Source organism: Muntiacus reevesi, chromosome X, assembly GCF_963930625.1.
Source record: "Muntiacus reevesi chromosome X, mMunRee1.1, whole genome shotgun sequence".
In the NCBI taxonomy this organism is placed as follows: Eukaryota; Metazoa; Chordata; class Mammalia; order Artiodactyla; family Cervidae; genus Muntiacus; species Muntiacus reevesi.
This window is the reverse complement of record NC_089271.1, coordinates 136,958,081-136,977,475: the sequence shown is the minus strand read 5'-3', so window position 1 is coordinate 136,977,475 and position 19,395 is coordinate 136,958,081. Positions and strand designations below refer to the sequence as shown.

Sequence of the window (19,395 nt, the reverse complement as noted above, 5' to 3'; positions counted from 1 at the left end):
AGGAATTAAGGTGAGGGTGTTATGTTACTGTTGTCATCCTTGTTATCATCATTTCAGCACTGTTTATTGAGTTTTGCAGCCAGAAATTAAGAAAGTGTGTGTGTATGTGTACACTTCTCATAACAACCCTATACCTAATTTAGTATTATTTAGAGATGAGTAAAAAGATATTTATGATAAATAAATTGACCATGTTTATCAGCCTAGTTACTTTCAAATCTGGATTTAAAACCAGTTCTGCCTGACTTTAAAACATGCATGCTTAGCTACTTTATACTGTCTAATAAAGAAATGACACTTTACTTATATTTTAGAGTGCCTTTCCTTGTTATAATCAGAAATATTCTTTCATTCTCTTGTATGTCATCTGTTTTTGAAATTGTTGCTCTTCTAGTTTCCCAGTGTATTCTATGCTTTCATTGTGACACTTAGGCTGGCGTTCATCTCCAATTTTATCTGATACTTAGTATCTGCTTTATTACTTAAACAAATGTAAATATGATTATTCTGTATTACAAATGGTGGTAATGGTGACATCCTTCAAAATGACTTATGCCAGGACACCCCTGAGGCTCATATATTGTGACTATCCCGAACTTTGTTGTTCAGTTGCTCAGTCATGTGCAACTCTTTGCAACTCCATGGACTGCAGCACGCCAGGCTTCCCTGTCCTTCATCATCTCCCATAGATTGCTCAAACTTATGTCCGTTAAGTCTATGATTCCATCCAGCCATCTCATCCTCTGTCGCCCCTTTCTCCTCTTACCCTCAACCTTTCCCAGCATCAGGGTCTTTTCCAATTAGTTGGCTTTTCACATCAGATGGCCAAAGTATTGGAGCTTCAGCATCAGTCCTTCCAGTGAATATTCAGAGTTGATTTCCTTTAGGATATACTGATTTCATCTCCTTGCTGTCCAAGGGACTCTCAAGAGTCTTCTCCAACACCACAGTTCAAAAGCATCTATTCTTCAGTGCTCAGCTTTCTTTATGGCCCAACTCTCACATCCATACATGATTACTGGAAAAGTCATAGCATTGACTATATGGACCTTTGCTGATAAAGTGATGTCTCTGCTTTTTAATATGCTGTCTAATTTGACCATAGCTTTTCTTCCAAGGAGCAAGTATCTTTTAGTTTCATGGCTACTGTCACCATACACAGTGATTTTGGAACCCAAGAAAATAGTCTGTCATTGTTTCTATTGTTTCCCCATCTATTTGTCATGAAGTGATGGGACTGGATGCCATGATCTTACTTTTATGAATGTTGAGTTTTAAGCCTGCTTTTTCCTCTCCTCTTTCACTTTCATCAAGAGGTTCTTTAGTTCCTCTTCACTTTCTGCCCTAAGGATGGTGTTATCTGCATATCTGAGGTTATTTATATTTCTCCTGGCAATCTTGATTCCAGTTTGAACTTCATCCAGACCAGCAAAACCATTTTTATAGGGTATGTCATAAAACACAGAGGATAAAATACTGCTTTAGATTCTTTAATGTATAATGAAGGCTTTGGGGATTTCTATTTACACTGAATTAAAGGAAGAGAACAGCAATAGAATTGTGGAAAGATTTGCTTATCCTATCCCTCTCTACTTTGGTATCAGCTATTTTAATGGTTTCCAGTGACACAAAGGGGCTTTCCTGGTGGCTCAGTGGTAAAGAACCCACCTGCCAACACAGGAGATGCAGGTTCAATCCCTGGGTCTTGAAGACCCCTGGAGAAGGACATGGCAACCCACCCCAGTAATTCTTGCCTAGGAAATCCCATGGACAGAGAAGCCTGGTGGGCTACAGTCCATGGGGTCAAAAAAGTCAGACACGACTCAGCGATTAAACAATATATGGGATATATGCACCTCTGAAGAGAAAAGCATCATGGGACTTCATCCCTAAAGAATGGAAGGAACATTTCTTAATACAGAATTTTTTCCCTCTTCCCTCTCCCCTCTCTTTCCTTCCTTTCTCTCTTTTTGCTACTGTATGATTCAATTTTTATTATGAGTAAGTCAGACAAAATTAATCTATGGTGATAGAAGTTAGAATAGTGATAACTTCTAAAGGGTATGCAGTAACTGGGAGGAACATGAAAGAAACTTCTAGGTGATAAAAATGTATTATATCTTGATTGAGGTTAAGTTTATATGAATAGCTTTACATATATATGTAAAAGTTTTACATATATATATATATCAAGCTCTTTCTGAAGATGCATGTACATTATTGAGTATAACCTTTATAGCAACAGAATAAAAATTTATAACTTAGATAATATCTATTTCTTTATTTCTTCTTGCCTATTTAATACAGATTTCTAAGTTGCTGCAAACTTCCACAAAATAATGATTAATTTATACATCTTTTAAAAGGATCTAAATTTCTACCCATACTTGACATTTTCATATATGCTAAGATTTATTATTCACAACTGAAAAAAATATGGATAATATGGAATAAACTGAAAAAATGGAAGAAATGTGTCAGGAATCTGACATAGAAATGAGTACTTAGAAACATTGGCATGCTTATTTTGACATTCATTCAGTGATATCTATTGACATCAAACACCCTGGAAATTTCAGTTTTGTAAATTTATCCCCATATGGTCATGTCCTTCGTTAAAGTAATACTTAAATTGATTAAAACTCATCTTTCTCATTTCTTATATTTTAAATATACAGCATATTTTAAGTGGACCAAATGATGTCCTTAGCCAAATACCAAATAAAAAGGGCCATTATTAATCAGTCTCCTCTAGGTGCTCTGTCTCTACCCCTTGTTTGCCACAGCTCTAATTCTAGCTGCCTGAAGACCTTTTAATTCTTTCTCTCACCAGAGATTTTTACTGACTTTGTGTTATGCTCTCTAGTCCCTGATCCAAAATTACTTTTGCCCCAATGATTACATCCTCTCTTGCTTCTCAGAAAGAAATAACATGGTATAAGCCTTTTACTCTTTTTCTGGAGTAAATTCGGGGGGAAAAAAATCTCAGGTCGTGTTAGAGAAATAGAGGATTCAAATATTTTTCGTCAATATCATTCACCCATCCAGACTGTGAAGAAGACAACAGTGGTATTTATTGGGAGCAATAGAAATATAGAAAATATAATAGCTAATTTATAATGGAATAAATGCCAATAATCACTGGGAAATAAGATGAAAATGTGTTTGTATTCTGTATTATTAATGAAATTCTGATATTAATATTCCAGTGTATAGAAATCACTGCTTAGGTTAACCCTCTAGGATTTCAGATAGTATTGAGCAGGACCAAGATATTAAAAATTCTTAGGAGTTAACTATCTATGTCTTAATTTGAATTGTGGCATACTGCATTCACTTTTCTGCTTAAAGAAAACCACATCCTTCCATCTGTGATTAGTGTCCCTCAATTTCATGTATTCAGTTCTGAAATTTTATGAGAGACATGAAACTAGTCTAACTACACATTTTTCTTGTTCTTAGAGGTCTCATGACTTAATTCTTCACACCCACAGCCTTGATGATAAGTGGTGTCTGCCTTAAGTGTGCTTCAATTCAGAAATTATATTAAAGTCAGAATTTTTTTTTACTAGCTGTGAACTCTCAAAAGAAATAGGTCTTTCTCCTCTACATATAGAAGTGTGTTTTATTAACATTTTGGTAATATAAACATGTATATTAGAAATATTTATCTTCCTAGATTTGGTTCACTATAGCAAGCGTTTATTGAATGTGTACAAAAGCCAGGCGAGACACTTTGCTATGAATGCATATTGTCTCTCTACTATGAACATCATTATTGGCAACCACAGTTTTCTCAGCTATCCAATCACATTTAGAGAAGCAACTGCAACTTCTTTCTAAATTTCTGGATAATTTTTATGTGCAAACTTTATTCAACAAATTATCTCTTTATACACCTTCTAAAGGGTAGTATTCAAATTTAGTAGTATTCATTTATTATAGAAAAATAAGCTTAGAGAAGATGTAAAATTGTCAATAACCCCTCTACAATTAGATGTCACAGTTTAGAATTCTATGAGCATACTTGTCAAATGATCTCTCTCTCCTTTTGAGGAGTGGTATGTGGAAACAGAAACCCAAAGAATACAAACAAACAGAACATGAATGTTTCAGTAAATTCTAGGGATGGAAAAATTTCTCTTCGTTATTGATTCCAATTCTATATACAATTGGTATTCTAGATAAATGAGAGTAACTTCTTTTGCAGATTTAGGCTTTGAGATTTTTCCTAATCAAGCAGGGTAGGATATGTAAACAGAAGTACACACACACACACACACACACACACATATCATAACAGCACAGGCCTTCAGAATCAGATTTTGATCCTATTCTTGGATCTGTAGTTTTCTAACTTCAAGTAACTTTGCTCAGTATCAGTTTTCTAATCTATAAAAATGGAGACAAAATGCATCATGCAGTGGGTTACATGAAAGGTAAACAAGACAAAAATATGTGTGCAGCAGAGTGAAAATATACAGTTCAAAAGTTGGTAGCAGAATTTCTCTCATGAAAGGAATCATCTTTATTTAGAGAAAGTAAAGTACTTCCTTAGGCTGGGTATTTTCTATTGATGGTACATAACAAGGTAAGGCTCGCTAAGTCCCTCCTCTTCTTCAGGGTTTCTGGGATGGAAAGATGTGGATACTCTCAGTATGTTGGGGTGATCTAGTTAAGGTGAGTATCCCAACAGCTGAGGGCCTCTCTCATGCTCTCAGTGGGGCTGGAGATCCAGGGTGCTCTCATTCTCCAGAGGCTATGGAGAATTCTCCACTCATTCTCCAGTGGACCATGAGGCCCACTACCCTGTCTGTAGCCAAATTCATTGTCATACCAGGAAATGAGCTTACAAGGTGGCTGTTAAGGGCAATGCCAGCCTCAGCATCCAGGGAGGAAGAGTGGGTGTCACTGCTAAAATTAAAATAGAAAACTTGGTTTTCAGTACAGCCTAGAATGGTCTTTAGCGAGCCTTCCAATGCCTGCTTTACCTCTTCTTGATACCATTGTATTTAGCAACTTTCTCCAAGCAGTGGGTCAGATCTACATCAGACACACTGGGATGGAGACCTGGAAGGCCATGCCAGAGAACTTCCCATTCAGCTCAGGACTGATCTTGCCCCAAAGCCTTGGCAGTGCCAGTGGAAGCAGGGATGATGTTCTGGGCAGTTCCTCATCTACCCCAGGACAGTTTCCCCTGGGGCCCGTCATGATCTCCTGGCTTGCAGTGATGGTATGAACTGTGGTCATGAGTCCCTCTGCAGTGACACCGACCAGGTGTGTCAAGCAGGTGGTAGTGCACGTGGCATTTCTGACCATCTTGAGGGAGTTGTACTGCTTATGGTTCATACCTATCACAAATATGGGATATCAACAGAAGGGACAGTGATGATTAGCCTTTTGGCTAACCCTTCATGTGAGCCCCAACCTTCTCGAAGGTAGTGAGGACACCAGTGGACTCTATAACATACTCAGTACCAGCGGCACTCCATTTGATATTGACAGAATCTTGCTTCTAAAAAATGGAAGTGGGCTTTCCACTGATGGCAAGCTTCCTCTTCTCAGACTGGACTGTGCCATTGAACTTGCCATGGGTGGAATCACACCGGAACATATAAACCATGTAGTTGAGATCAGTGAAGCAGTCATTGATGATAATATTTACTTTACCATAGTTAAAAGCAACTCTGGTGAGCAAGTGCCCAATACAGCCAAATACGTCTTGGGGACTTGGCTGGCATTGCACAAGGAAATATGGTTGGCTGTTGAATGGGAAGGAGCAGGGAGACTAAACTCATCAGGTATGAAGATAAGGTCCTGAAACCAGATTTAAGAAAAAGTACTCTTGCCTGAAAAATCCCATGGACGGAGGAGCCTGGTGGGCTGCCATCTAAGGGGTCGCACAGAGTCGGATATGACTGAAGTGACTTACCAGCAATAGCAGCAGCAATAGAAAATAATTAAAACTCTGCTTGAGAAGTGGATAGATTTTGTGGGTCACGAGGAGAAAGGAAAGAGATAATCAATTGAAATTATGGAATTCTAAGCTATGGGGGTTTCCCAGGTGGTGCTGCTGGTAAAGAACCTGTCGGCCATTGCAGAAGACATAAGAGATGTGGGTTCAATCCCTGCGTCGGAAGATCCCCTGGAGAAGGGCATGGCAACCCACCCCAGTATTCTTGCCTGTAGAATCCCATGAACAGCGGAGCCTGGTGGGCTACAATTTATAGGGTTGCAAAGAGTTGGACATGACTGAAGTGACTTAGCACGCAAGGTATGGAGAAGTGAAAGTGAAAGTATATGGAGGAGTAGGTGGTTCCAAAACGTTCAGTGTTAGGGTAGCCAAAGGCTCTTAAGAACATAAATAATTAAAGTTCTTGCTGTTCTTGCCATATAAAATTCTTCTACCTGCTCATGGTGGTGGTGGTGGTTTAGTAGTTAAGTCGTGTCCGACTTGTGACTCCATGGACTGTAGCCTGCCAGGCTCCTCTGCCAGGGGATTCTCCAGGCAAGAATACTGGAGTGGGTTGCCATTTTCTTCTCCATCTACCTGCTCATACCTTTAGTAAAGTATGCTATACACAAAAATGCCTGTTGTAAATAATTATAAATGATTTAGTACAGAGAAGAAGAAAATATTGGTATATTACAGAATAAGATTCAGATGTCAGTAAAAGCTGGGCCTTAAAGTTAAAAGTAAAAAAAAAAGTAAACCCCTAGAAGGACAGGAATCTTGGGGAGAATGTTCAGCTCCAAAGAAGGAATAATATATGCTTAAATTAATTTATTTAAATGTAGGTAAATGTTGGATTGTACTCTAGGAATGATTGAACTAAAGTGAGAAAAAGAATTAATAGAGTTTCAAATATCACCTTTCATTTTTCCATAATTGAAATTAGTTGGTCCCTCCTTCACCCTTCCAAAGGAAAATTCATATGCATGGCTACCACCTCTAGAACCTCAAGAAACCTCTAGTTTCTTGAAGGTAGAGGACATTCAATATTAATTGCTAGATTCCTATTGTTCATCAAGACCTAGCCTGAAATAGTTAAATGAACTACAGTGACCAAAAGCTGAATATGGTGTCCCAACAACATGAGAAGATAGAGAAAACCTGGAAATATAGTATAGACTTACTTTGCAGACATTGTGGGCTTGGTTCCAGAATAAATATTGCAATATGGCAAGTCATGGAGTATTGTGTTTCCCAGCACACATAAAATTTATTTTTATACTATACTGTAGTCTAATAAATGTGCAATAGCATTATGTCTAAAAAATATATATGCCTTAATTAAAGAAAATACTTTATTGCTAAAAAATGCTAATCATCTTCTGAGCCTTGTATAATGGGGGAAGATAGCCTCTTCAACAAATGGTATTGGAAAAACTTTTCATGAAGAGTGAAAGGGCAGTCTAAGGAATAGGAGAAACTATTTGTAAACCACATAACAGATAAGGGGTTAATACTCAAAATATTCAAAAAATTTCTAAAATAATAATTATTTTCCCAAATACTGTTAATATAAAGGGAAATTGGCAGCAAAACAAAACTACAATATTCGTTTTCTTCTACTCTGCATACATGCATGCTAAGTCGCTTCAGTCACGTCTGACTCTGCAAACTCATGGACTGTAGCCTGCTGTGCTCCTCTGTCCATGGGGATTCTCCAGGCAAGAATACTGGAGTGGGTTGCCATGCCCCTCTCCATTCTTCTACCCTATGAGACAGTAATTATTTGTGAAGGGAAATAATGCTTTTGAGAAGATGCATTTGAAGTGATGAATATATAGTGTGTACTTGATTTACATTCCTTTCTCTACTGGGAAGGACATAGTGGGGATTATGACCGTTACAGTTTCTGCAAAAACAACAAATCTTGCCTGTGTAAGTCAGAGATATGAAATTCAGCAGTGAAACGAGTACAAGATTATTATCAGCCAGATTCTTCTTTACCCTTCCTTAGGATATCCTTATTTTCAAGACTGATTTAGTTATTGCAAAAATCAGTTTCTACTTTTTCATTCCGTGTAGAATTTTAAGTGTGTGTTTTTCTGTTTTGAGTAAAGCTAAATATTTACCTATCCTATGACTCAGCTACTCAATTCTTTGTTGTTTCAGTTGCTGCGTCGTGTTGGACTATTTCTGACCCCATGGACGGTAGCCCACCAGGCTTCTCTCTCCATGGGATTTCCCAGGCAAGAATACTGGAATGACTTGCTATTTCCTCCTCCAGGGGATCTTCCCTACCCAGGGATCAAACTCAGGTGTCCCGCATTGGTAGGCTGAGCCACCTGGGAAGTCTGTTATTCCTATGTACATATAAATCCCAGAGAAAAGAGGACATATGTCCACTAAAAACAAGTACTGACAGCTTCTTAACAGCTTTATTCATTGTAGGCCCAAATTGGAAATAATCTAATTGCCCATCAAAAGTATAATGTATAAATAAGTTGTGGTATACACTGTATAATATTAAATAGCAATGAAAATGAATAAAATACTTCATTAAATACTTTAATATTAAAAATATAACTTTGAGTGAAAGAAGCGGCACAAAAAATAACATTTCATAATATCATTTTTATGAAATTAAAAAGCTGGCAAGATTAATGCATTGTAACTGAATTCAAAATAATGACTTCTTCTGGGGAGGGTGTCTGTAATGGGGAGAGAGGTATCTGGGGCTAGAAGGACATGAAGGAACCTGATAGAGTAGAGTTATTGTTCTATACCATCACCAGTGTATGTGTCATAGGACTGTACGCTAATGTTGCTGTACTTCACTCACTTTCCAGATTTTACTCATTTCATTTTTTTTTCTTTAAGATTTTGCTCATTTCAAATTTTTAAAAAATTATGAAATGAAACTCTGACTAAAAAACTCAGCAAATGTTGAAAGACTAGCAAATTTAAGACAAAGAAAAACTTGCCAAATTTGAAGCAAATATGGTGCCCGTTTGTTAATTTCATTCATATGCTCATACCTTTGATTCTCTGACAACCTGTTTTATTGATATTATTATTGCTATTCTTATATGAAATAAGCACATTTCTACCAGTTTTCATTCCCTCATAGGAAACTTTGTGTACCAGAAATAATACTAGATTCTGTTTTAGATTCTGTCTAGATTGAGTTTGAATACTTGTTCCTCCATATACAAGCTGGTTGGCTTTTACACTATTTCAAAATTATAATTAAGTTAAATTAAATTATTCTCATTGTATAGAAGAGGAGAAAAAAATTTCCTCTAATTAGAGCGCCTTAAGATGAATAGTATAAACATATTGATATTTTTTTTCCAGTCTTCTTTTCCTGTACATTATATTTTACTTAGCCATTATACTTTGCATTTAATACTGTAATGGATTTCAATTTACATTTTTAGCATTATCACTTTGACATGTCACTCAGCAGCCATTGCAATTAATGTTTTTGTGTCATACACTTCTGTAACTACCATTTCAAAATTATCACATGACCGCATTTTCTTTTTTTGCTTTTTGCAGAGACCTTACTATATTCTGATATTTTCTTTCTTATTTATATGTTTAATTTTATCTCTGACTTTCCCCATATGAATGTAATTTTCATGAGAGAGAATGCTTTGTGTGTCTACTTCAATGTATGATACAGGTATAAAAATATTTTTTTACCAATTTAATTTTTAATTACTTGCTAAAAAAAAATCCATTGACTAGAAATATATTTATTCATTCCTTTATTTGAAAGGAGTGTAAAAAAACACTGTCGTCAACACCTTATAGCTCTCTATTTTACAATATTTCACAGAAGTGAATAGATATATCTATATCATAGGGCCTGAATTTTGAAATAAGCAATTCAGTTAACTTTTAAAAATTTCAGTGTCATTTGTGAAAAAATATAAAAATTTATAGCAATACCATCATCTGAGTTTGTTGAGATGTTTAAATGAGGTAATTGAAGGGAGGTGCCTTGTAAATTCTACAATAAAATATTCCTGAAAGAACTATTATTATATCTTGGAAGTGCTTATGAGCATATATTCATTTTTATATGTGATATTTATTATGTAATTGAACTGATACTGCAATATGGAAGAATCATTCAGGATACCATGCCTGAAGAAATCTTAACACTGCTGCCTAATAAAGTTATGGGTAGAGCAGGAGTCCATGTTACAAATTAGTGTATACTTCTTTATAAGAAGCACTAGAGTTTAAATACATACTGTGTGTGAACAAAAGCCAAACTGGTAAGATAGCTGTGTGTAACTAGTGCTGGTATGCATAATAAGTCCTATGGTTTATAGGAAAGAGTAATAGGATGTTACTGTTGGGTCCATAGGAACGAGTGGGTGGACTGGAATGACATAGGAATAGGGAAATGTGATCATTTAAATTTTTGTTCACAGTGTTAGCTGAAAAATTATTTTTCAGTCTGAAATACTAAGAATTAGAAGGTTTGAATTAAAAATAATAGACATATTGAAAATAAAGTTGCTATGTACAGAAAAATAATAGATGTATGTGAGAAATGAAGAGGAAAGGTTGACAGGTTTTGGTAATTGTATCATTACATAAGGAATGAGCAAAATGAATGAGTTTCCAATCCTCATTTGAGATAATCATTATGTTCAAGGGAAATTGAGGAAGTAACTAGGTAACTGAAGGGCATTCATAGAAATGTTTGCTAGGCAATTTATATTAGGAAACTTGAGCTCTGAAGATAGGATAGGTCAAGTCTACATATCTAGAGAAGATAATTGAAGGTATGAGATGGAATTCACCAGGGTAAGTAATTTAGAACAGTAATTCCATGGTTAGGAACTAAGCCTTTAGTACATGCTCATATTTGGAGAAAACTTAAGGAAGTATAAAAACAACAGAGGTAAAGAAACAGTAATTTGAGAAGTAGCAAATGAAACTAAGTAATGTAATATCTTGCAACCAAAAGAGTGAAAATAATCCAAAAGTAGTCTTAGACCAGTCAATCATCAGTGTTAAATGCTGCCGAAAATTTGAGAGTGCAAAAACTTGACTGGATTTGGTATGTATAACATTTAATTACCTTCAACAAAACAGCTTTGGGGAATCATGGAGTTAGAAAAAAATAATTCTGAGAAATTAAGAAGTGGACCAGTTGTGGTTTAATGAACACACTTTCAGGATTTTCACAACTTCAGTATCAAACTCAATTTGATCAATTTACTGGAGGAAACTCAACTCTTAAGGATTACTAAATGAACTTCTAAGAGAGTGAGTGGTTTTTAAAAGCAAAGAGTAGCAATATATTTGTTAACACTAAGTAATAAAATTGCCAAGTGAAATAGAAGATTCCTATCGACTAATGTGTGTTATCTGTCCAGTGGGAAAATTAACTCAATATTAGAGAGTTGCTTGATGAGAGATCAGTGCAATATTTCAATAGAGAGTGTGTAAGTTAGAATTACTCACTGTGGAAATAAAACTCTAGATAATGCAGAAAGAATGAGAGAGAAAACACTCAGGCAGATGAGTTTAGGGGCTCTATTAATAGATTGGTTGTACTAAAATTTGATTAACTGAAAAGAGCCGTTTCTACCAGTGCCAAGTTAAAATAAAATTGAGAAAATAGATCCTTTGACAAAAGATTTTCCCAAGACAATAATTGATTATCACTTTAATACATACCAGGGTATTTGTGACAAACTTACACTCCTATAGTGTTATTTGTGTAGACATATTCACACAAGTACACAGTTATACTGATATACATATACACTCACACTCATTCATTCCCACAGAACAGCCATAGAAGAAAAGTCCTGAATCTTTGATCTGAATACCTTTAGATGCTATTCTCCATGACTTTTAGAAACTATCCAGCAGGATCAGGGCTTAACTAGGACATAATGAAGTAAACTTAAAATTATAATTTTTACACCTATTTTTATGTTCTGATTTGGGATATCTCACTACTGTCTCTTATTCTGAAACTCTCTCTTTAATTACATATGTACGGAGGTCAAGTTCTATTTGTAAATGTTTTCTTCCCTTATGTTTGATTTTCCAAGCATGAGTCCAGCAAGTATCAAGTTCATGCAGATGTTAAACTTCCTAAACATACTATATGAGAAGCAGATTATATTTGAAGAATCTGTATTCCCAGATAAATTTACTCCATTTCATTCTACGTATACCATCATGCATTTTTTAGTTTCTTTAGGCTTTGAGACTATATCTATCTATCTATTATTTTAACCAGGAATGAAAACATCTTTTTTCTCTTTACACTGGCAAACACAATGTTAACAATGTAAAGGAACTGAAAAGTCTGCAGAAAAATGTATTCATGATATTACAGAGTACGTTTCAGTGGCACACTTTAGGTTGCATATGACTTTACTTCCTTTCTCATTCCTTAACCTTCTGTGGGCTGGATTCAAAACATAAGTGATAGGGTGTTCCCTGGTGGTCCAGTGATTAGGGGGCTTCCCGGGTGGTGCTAGTGGTAAAGAACCTGTCTGCAATTCAGGAGACAAAAGAGACACGGGTTTGATCCCTGGGTTGGGAAGATCCCCTGGAGGAAGGCATGGCAAGCCACTCCAGTATTCTTGCCTGGAGAATCCCATGGACAGAGGAGCCTGGTGAGCTATGGTCCATAGGGTCGTAAAGAGTCGGACACGACTGAAATGACTGAGCATGCACATGCGCGCCTACTCAGTGGTTAGGACTCTGCTCTTTCACTGCCGTGGCCTTGGGTTCAATCCTTGGTTGAGGAACTAAGATCCTGCAGGCTACATGGAGTGCCCCCCCCCCCCCGAAAAAAAGCAAGAACAAACAACAACAACAAAACACATAAATGATAGGAATTGTCTGAGGGAAATAGGAGGAAACTCCACTGGGAAGGCTGATGAGAACTATAGATTGCACCCACTATCTTCTTATTACTCATATGTTCATGAGTGAATAGGTGGAGGATGGATACTAATATAGCTCTGAAGATGAACTAACATCTGTTTTCCTGGTGGTTCAGATGGTAAAGAATCTGCCTGCAATGTGGGAGACCCAGGTTCAATCCCTGGGCTGGAAAGATCCCCTGGAGAAGGGATGGCTACTCACTCCTGTATTCCTGTCTGTAGAATCCCATGGACAGGAGCCTGGTGGGCTAGGGTCCATGGGGTCGCAAAGAGTCGGACACGACTGAATGACTAACACTTTCACTTTCATGAACTAACAGATGAGCAGGTCTGTAGATGAACAAGTTCTGTTGTAGTCTCTAATCTCTCACTATCAAGTTGCCAAAGACATCTTAAGATCTTGATTCAGAAAATCACCTTCACTCAGTTTCAAGCTGTCCTAATTCATCTTTGACTCAATCTGAGACAGATTCTGAGGTGTAACTTATGCTTCAGAGCTTTCCATGAGATCAGACTTAGTCTGGGACTACCTGGAATACCAATCCTGCTTGACTTCTTTCCTTTCATTTTACTGTTCCCATTTTCCCTTCTCTTACTGTTTTCTCCCAGGAACACCTTCTTAATAAATGAATCTCTTAATGTTCACTTTGGATACTACAAGCTAAGATATAACCATTTATTAGAGTCATCTGTGATGCCTCTTATGATTGTTGAATCTTGGCCCAATCCAAGGGGTGAAATCTGCACTTTTAGCAAAAACGGTTGATAATGCTTATATACACAGAAAAAAATTTAAGAATTAATGGTCTGAGTCATAATTATTACCAAGTTATGGGCAATTCTAAAAATAGTTTTCTAATGCAGCCTACTGACTTTGTTTCTCTAAATGATCAACACCATTTTCCCTTGATACCTTTTTCATATCACCTCCCTGCAATATCCAGAAATACAAACATAAAATATTCAGTACTTTCTTTGCAAAGTAAATCCCAGATGTTGATTAATTTGTACAGATTTGAGGCTTTGTAATGTGATATTTACTCTTGAATTATATAAAGTTATGAAAAATACTATAAAAGGTGAATTAATCTAATGATTGTGAATGTGCTTTCAGAATAAGGTTTAAATTCCCAAACTTCCTTAATATTCAAGCTCTACAATGTAACATCAGGCTAACTACACTATCTTTGTATGTCAATCTAATTATCTATATGTTACTTGGTGTTTTTTGAGAGAACTATTGATGATAATGACCTGAATTGTGTTTTTTATAAAATCTCTTTAACTATTACACATTAAGAAACATCAGCACCCATAAATTTCTTCAACGATGCCTTCAAATGTAGAAGGGTCATGTATAAATTTTGAGAGGATAGCATAATTCATGGGACTGTGTGTGACTCTGTTGGTGTGCTGGATTCAATTTAGATGAAGGATCTTGACCTTCCACTAAGTAGGAACCATAGATCATTGTGTAGAGTGGATTACAAGGCACTTTAGTTCACATTAATTTACTAGCTCTTTTATTTCAATCGCTTAACCTTTATTTTTTGAGGAAGCAGGAATCCTTCATTCGGGATGGGGAATTCATGTAACTCTATGGCTGATTCATATCAATGTATGACAAAACCCACTGAAAAATAAAAAAAAATTAAAAAAAAAGGTTTGAAATTTCATTTATAATCAATGTTTTATTGTACTAATCCTATTCTAGAGCCTTCATTTTTTTTATCATATTTAAAATTTTTTTTGAGTCTGTTATGTGCTGAATTACATTGATTGAGTTTCAAATGTTCAACGAACCTTCTACATCTGGACTAAACATCACCTGGTTATAGTGTATAATTCTTTTTTTTTTTTCAGTTTTGGGTTCAATTTGCTATTTTTTTGGTGAGTTTTTTAATATGTAAATAAGCTATGTTGTTGAATAGTTTTTCTTTCTTGCAATGTCTTTCTGATTTCATTATTAGGGTTATTCCGGCCTTATAGGATGAGTTAGGAAATGTTTTCTCAGCTTATATTTTCTGGAAAATATTGTAGAGAGTGAATATCACTTTTTCTTCAAATGCTGATAAAAATTTCCAGTGAAACTGAGCCCAATGCCTTCTTTTTTGAAAGATTATGAACTATTGATTCAATTTCATTAATACATTTAAGTCTATTCATATTATCTTCTCCTTGTGTGAGTTTTGATAGTTTGTGTCTTTCAAGGAATTGAAAGACAATTCATCTAACTTATCAAATTTTTGGACAGAGTGATTCATACTATTACTTAGTTATTTGTTTAATGTCTGTGAGATCAGCAGTCATGGCCCTTCTTTTGGTTTAAACATTAGCAATGTGTGTCTTCTTTTTCCCTTGGGTAGCCAGATAAGAGATTTATCAATTTTAAAACTGATCTTCTCAAAGAACCAACTTTTGATGTTAATTGGGTTTTTTCCTTTATTGATTTCCTGTTTTCATCTTCATTGATTTCTGCTCTGAATTTTATTTCTTTTTATTGTTTTTGGCTTAAGTTGTTCTTTTCTAGTTTACTGAAATGGAAACTCAGATTGTTGATTTTAGGTATTTTTCTTTTATGTTATATGCATTTTCTTTTTTTTTTTTTTTTTTTATATGCATTTTCTTTAGTCACGAAGTCATGTCTGACTTTTTAAGACCCTATGGACTGTAGCCCGCCAGGCTCCTCTGTCCATGGGATTTCTCAGGCAAGTATACTGGAATGAATTACCATTTCCATCTCCAGGGGATCATTCTGACCCAGGGATTTAACCTGAATATACTGCATTGGCAGGCAGATTCTTTACCACCGAGTCACCAATGAAGCCATTATATGATTTTGATGCTATAAATTTCCCTCTAAACTCTGCTTTCTCTGCATCCCACAAGTTTGGATAACTATATTTTAATTTTTTTTAGTTCAAAATATGATTAATTTTATCCTGAGACTTTTTCTTTGAGCCACATGTTATATATGTGTGTTATTTAATCTCCAAATATTTTGAGATTACCCAGCTCTTTCTGTTATTGATTTCTGTGTATATCTTTATCTTTTCTTAGATCCTTTTCCATTATAGATCATCACAAGATACTGGATATAGTTCCCTGTGCTATACAGTAGGTCCTTTTTGTTTACCTATTTTATATTCAGTAGGGTATATCTGTTAATCTCAAATTTCTAATTTACCCTTCCCTCCCCTTTTTTCCTCTTTGGTACCATATATTTTTTTTTCCTATGTCTATTAATTTTTTTTTTTGTTTTGTAAATAAGTTCATTTCTATCATTTTTTAAGAGTCCACATTAAATAACATCATATAATATTTGTCTCTCTAACTTATTTCACATATGATAATCTCTAGGTCCATGCATGTTTCTCCAAATGGCATTATTTAATTCTTTTTTATGGCTTCATTACACACACACCCACACACACCACATCTTCTTTATCCATTCATCTGTCAGTGGATATTTAGGTTGCTTACATATCATGGCTATTATAAATAGTACTGCTATGAACATCGGGTTGCGTGTATCTTTTTGAATTAAAGTTTTCATCTTTTCTGTCTATATCCCCAGAAGTGGGTTTGCTGGGTCATATGGTAACTCTACTTTTAAGTTTGTAAGGAAGCTCTATGCTGTTTGCCATAGTGGCTTCACACTAGCATTCACTCATAATTTTGTATTGTCTGTGGTTTTTGACAAATAGATAATATCATTGCTCTAAAAACCACTGTGCTTTGCCTGTTCATCCTTCTCTCCCCTCTAACCTCTGATATATCTTTTATTGGCTCCATAGTTTTACCTTTTCCAGAATAACATGTAATTGGGGTCATACAGTATGCAACTATTTCAATTTGGCTTCTTTCACTTTGTAATATGTGCTAGAGAAGACTCTTGAGAGTCCTTGGACTGCAAGGACATCGAACCAGTTCATCCTAAAAGAGATCAGTCCTGAGTGTTCATCAGAAGGACTGATGTTGAAGCTGAAACTCCAATACTTTGACCACCTGATGTGAAGAGCTGACTCATTTGAAAAGACCCTGATGCTGGGAAAGATCGAAGGCTGGAGGAGAAGTGGATGACAGAGGATGAGATGGTTGGATGGCATTACCGACTCAATGGACATGAGTTTGGATAAACTCTGGGAGTTGGTGATGGACAGGGAGGCCTGGAGTGCTGTATGATTCATGGGATCACAAAGAGTCAGACATGACTGAACAACTGAACTGAACTTAGTAATATGAATGTGAAGTTCCTCTCTGTCTTTTCATTGCTTAATAGCTCGATTTTTTTAATGATGAATAATATCCCATTGTCTGGATGTACCACAGCTTATTTATCCATTTTCCTGCTGAAGGACATATTCTTGTTTCCATGTGTTCTCACTTATACCTAAAGTTGCTATAAATACCCATTTTCAGGTATTTGTGTGGTCATAAGTTTAAACTTATTTGGGTACATATCAAGGAATGTGATCGCTGGATTAAATGGTAAGAATATGTTTAGTTTCGTAAGAAACTGCCAAACTGTCTTCTGACATGACTGTACCATTTTGCATTCTCATTAGTAATGAATGAGAATACCTGTTGCTCCATATCCTTACCAGCATTTGGTGTAGCCAGTGTTGCAGACTTTTGCCACTAGAATAGATCTTTAGTGGTACTCCTTCTCTTTGAACGATAATTTTATTGGATATAGAATTCCTGCTTGTTTTCCTTTTTTAGCACTTTAAATGTTTTCGTCCACTTTCTTCTTGCTTTTGTGCTTTCTGATGAGAAGCTTGCTCTAATTATTAGCCTTTTTCCTATATAAGCAAGGTGGGTTCCCCTCTCCCCCACCAGTTTGGCTTCTTTTAAGTTTTTTCCGCTTCTCCCCACTCCCACAGTTTTACTATGATATGCCTACATGTAGCAGTTTGGGTGTTTATTCTGCTTAGTGTTCTCTGCACTTTCTAGCTCTGTGGATTTGTTTATGTTGTTATTTCTGAAAAGTTTTGTGCCTGTCTCCTTCTGGTATTCCATATATGCATATATTTGATATTGCTCATTCGATGCTTTCCATTAGATATTGTCCTGCAGGTCTTTCATATTCCACACTGTATTTTTTCTTTATTTTTGTCCCTTTGCAATTCAGTATGGGAAGTTTCTATTGACTTACCATTAAGTTCACTGATTCTTTCCTTATCTTGTCCAATCTACTTAAGAGCTTGTCATAGGCATTCTTCATTTCTGTTAACAATGTTTTTGATTTCTAGCATTTCTTTTAAATTCTGTCTTAGAGTTCCCATCTCTCTGCATTACTCGTCTGTTTTTGCATGTTGTATTTTCTCTAATAGATCCCTTAACATATTTATCATAGTTATTTTAATGCCTAGTCTGATAATTCCAAAATCCTTGTCATATCTGAGTGTGATTCCGACCCTTGTTTTGCTGCTTCAGACTGTTTCTTCCTGCTTTTTCACATGTTATTTACTATTATTTTGAAGGTTAGACATATTGTATTGGCTAATAAGAACTGAGTTAAGTAAGCCACTTGTGTAAGAATTGTAAATATTTACTCTAGTTTTAGTTGGGAGAGACTCCCAGTTCCTCTAGTGTCCTTATTTTTGTCTGCTCTCTTAACTTTGGAATCCCCTAAGTTGTCCTCTTATTTATAAAATAAAAATATGTGTCTTATGGATCTTTTCAGCTGTAATCAACTATTATTGTACTGGTGCTATGCTGTCAAGATGCGGAGGTCTGTATAATCTTCCTATTTAAATCTCATTCTTTTACTGGGCCTATGCTTTGACCTGTTATCCTCACAAATGTCTTTTTGTTTGTTTTTCTTATATATCTTCCCTTTTTCTCAATTCCCCCTTGGGCGAGATGGGAAAATTAAAGGAGGCTAAAGTGAGAAGAACCTGTTTTCCTAGGGACCTGGGACAAGGCTCTGATAAAATCATAACAGCTGAAAAGTAGGCCTTTCTTATGAACATTTTGGGAATATTTCAAAATGATTACTTTTCTCATCTCCCTGGTAGACCATGAAATTTTTGTTTGCTTTTCACGCTGGTGGTAAAGACCACAAAAGTGTGGGGACCTCCCTAAGATTGTGAATCATAGGAGTTTCTTACTTTCACTTTAGCCCACACTCGGCCTCCAACAATTTGTGAAATTCATCATTGACATACAGCTACCAATTTAGTGGTTTCTGTTCCATTCAAGGAGATCTCAGCTGTGACTCACTGAATTTTCTTGTCTCTCCAGATTTCAGGATGGTGATTTGCTCTGTGACTGTTGTTCTCTATGGGTTCAAGAAAAAATGATTTTAACTTTGTTCAACTTTTTTCTTGTTGTGAGGATAGTAGTGATTACTTCTAGCTCATTGCCACACAATGTAAATGTAAAGTTCTTTACATTTAGGACATGAAACTGTGAGTCTTTGCTCTTTATAGTTGAGTTTATACTTTGATTTGGTTCTAGCCTTCACTATTTGAAGGATGTGAGAGCTGATGAAATTTGTATTAT

General features: G+C 35.8%; 1 long non-coding RNA gene and 1 pseudogene across 2 annotated transcripts in view; one reads left to right on the top strand and one right to left on the bottom strand.

The window, feature by feature from the left end:
- The window catches only part of LOC136153491 (uncharacterized), a 301,004-nt gene that overhangs the window by 118,812 nt on the left and 162,797 nt on the right, over nucleotides 1-19,395 (top strand). Inside the window, exon 4 of one of the 2 annotated variants that reach the window (XR_010660409.1) lies at nucleotides 8,123-10,078. The exons of the other annotated variant lie outside the window; for it this stretch is intronic. This is a non-coding gene — a long non-coding RNA (uncharacterized lncRNA). Of the gene's footprint in view, nucleotides 1-8,122; nucleotides 10,079-19,395 lie in introns of those variants that run through there. 2 annotated transcript variants of the gene reach the window in all.
- On the bottom strand, nucleotides 4,746-5,710 carry LOC136153864 (glyceraldehyde-3-phosphate dehydrogenase pseudogene; annotated as a pseudogene).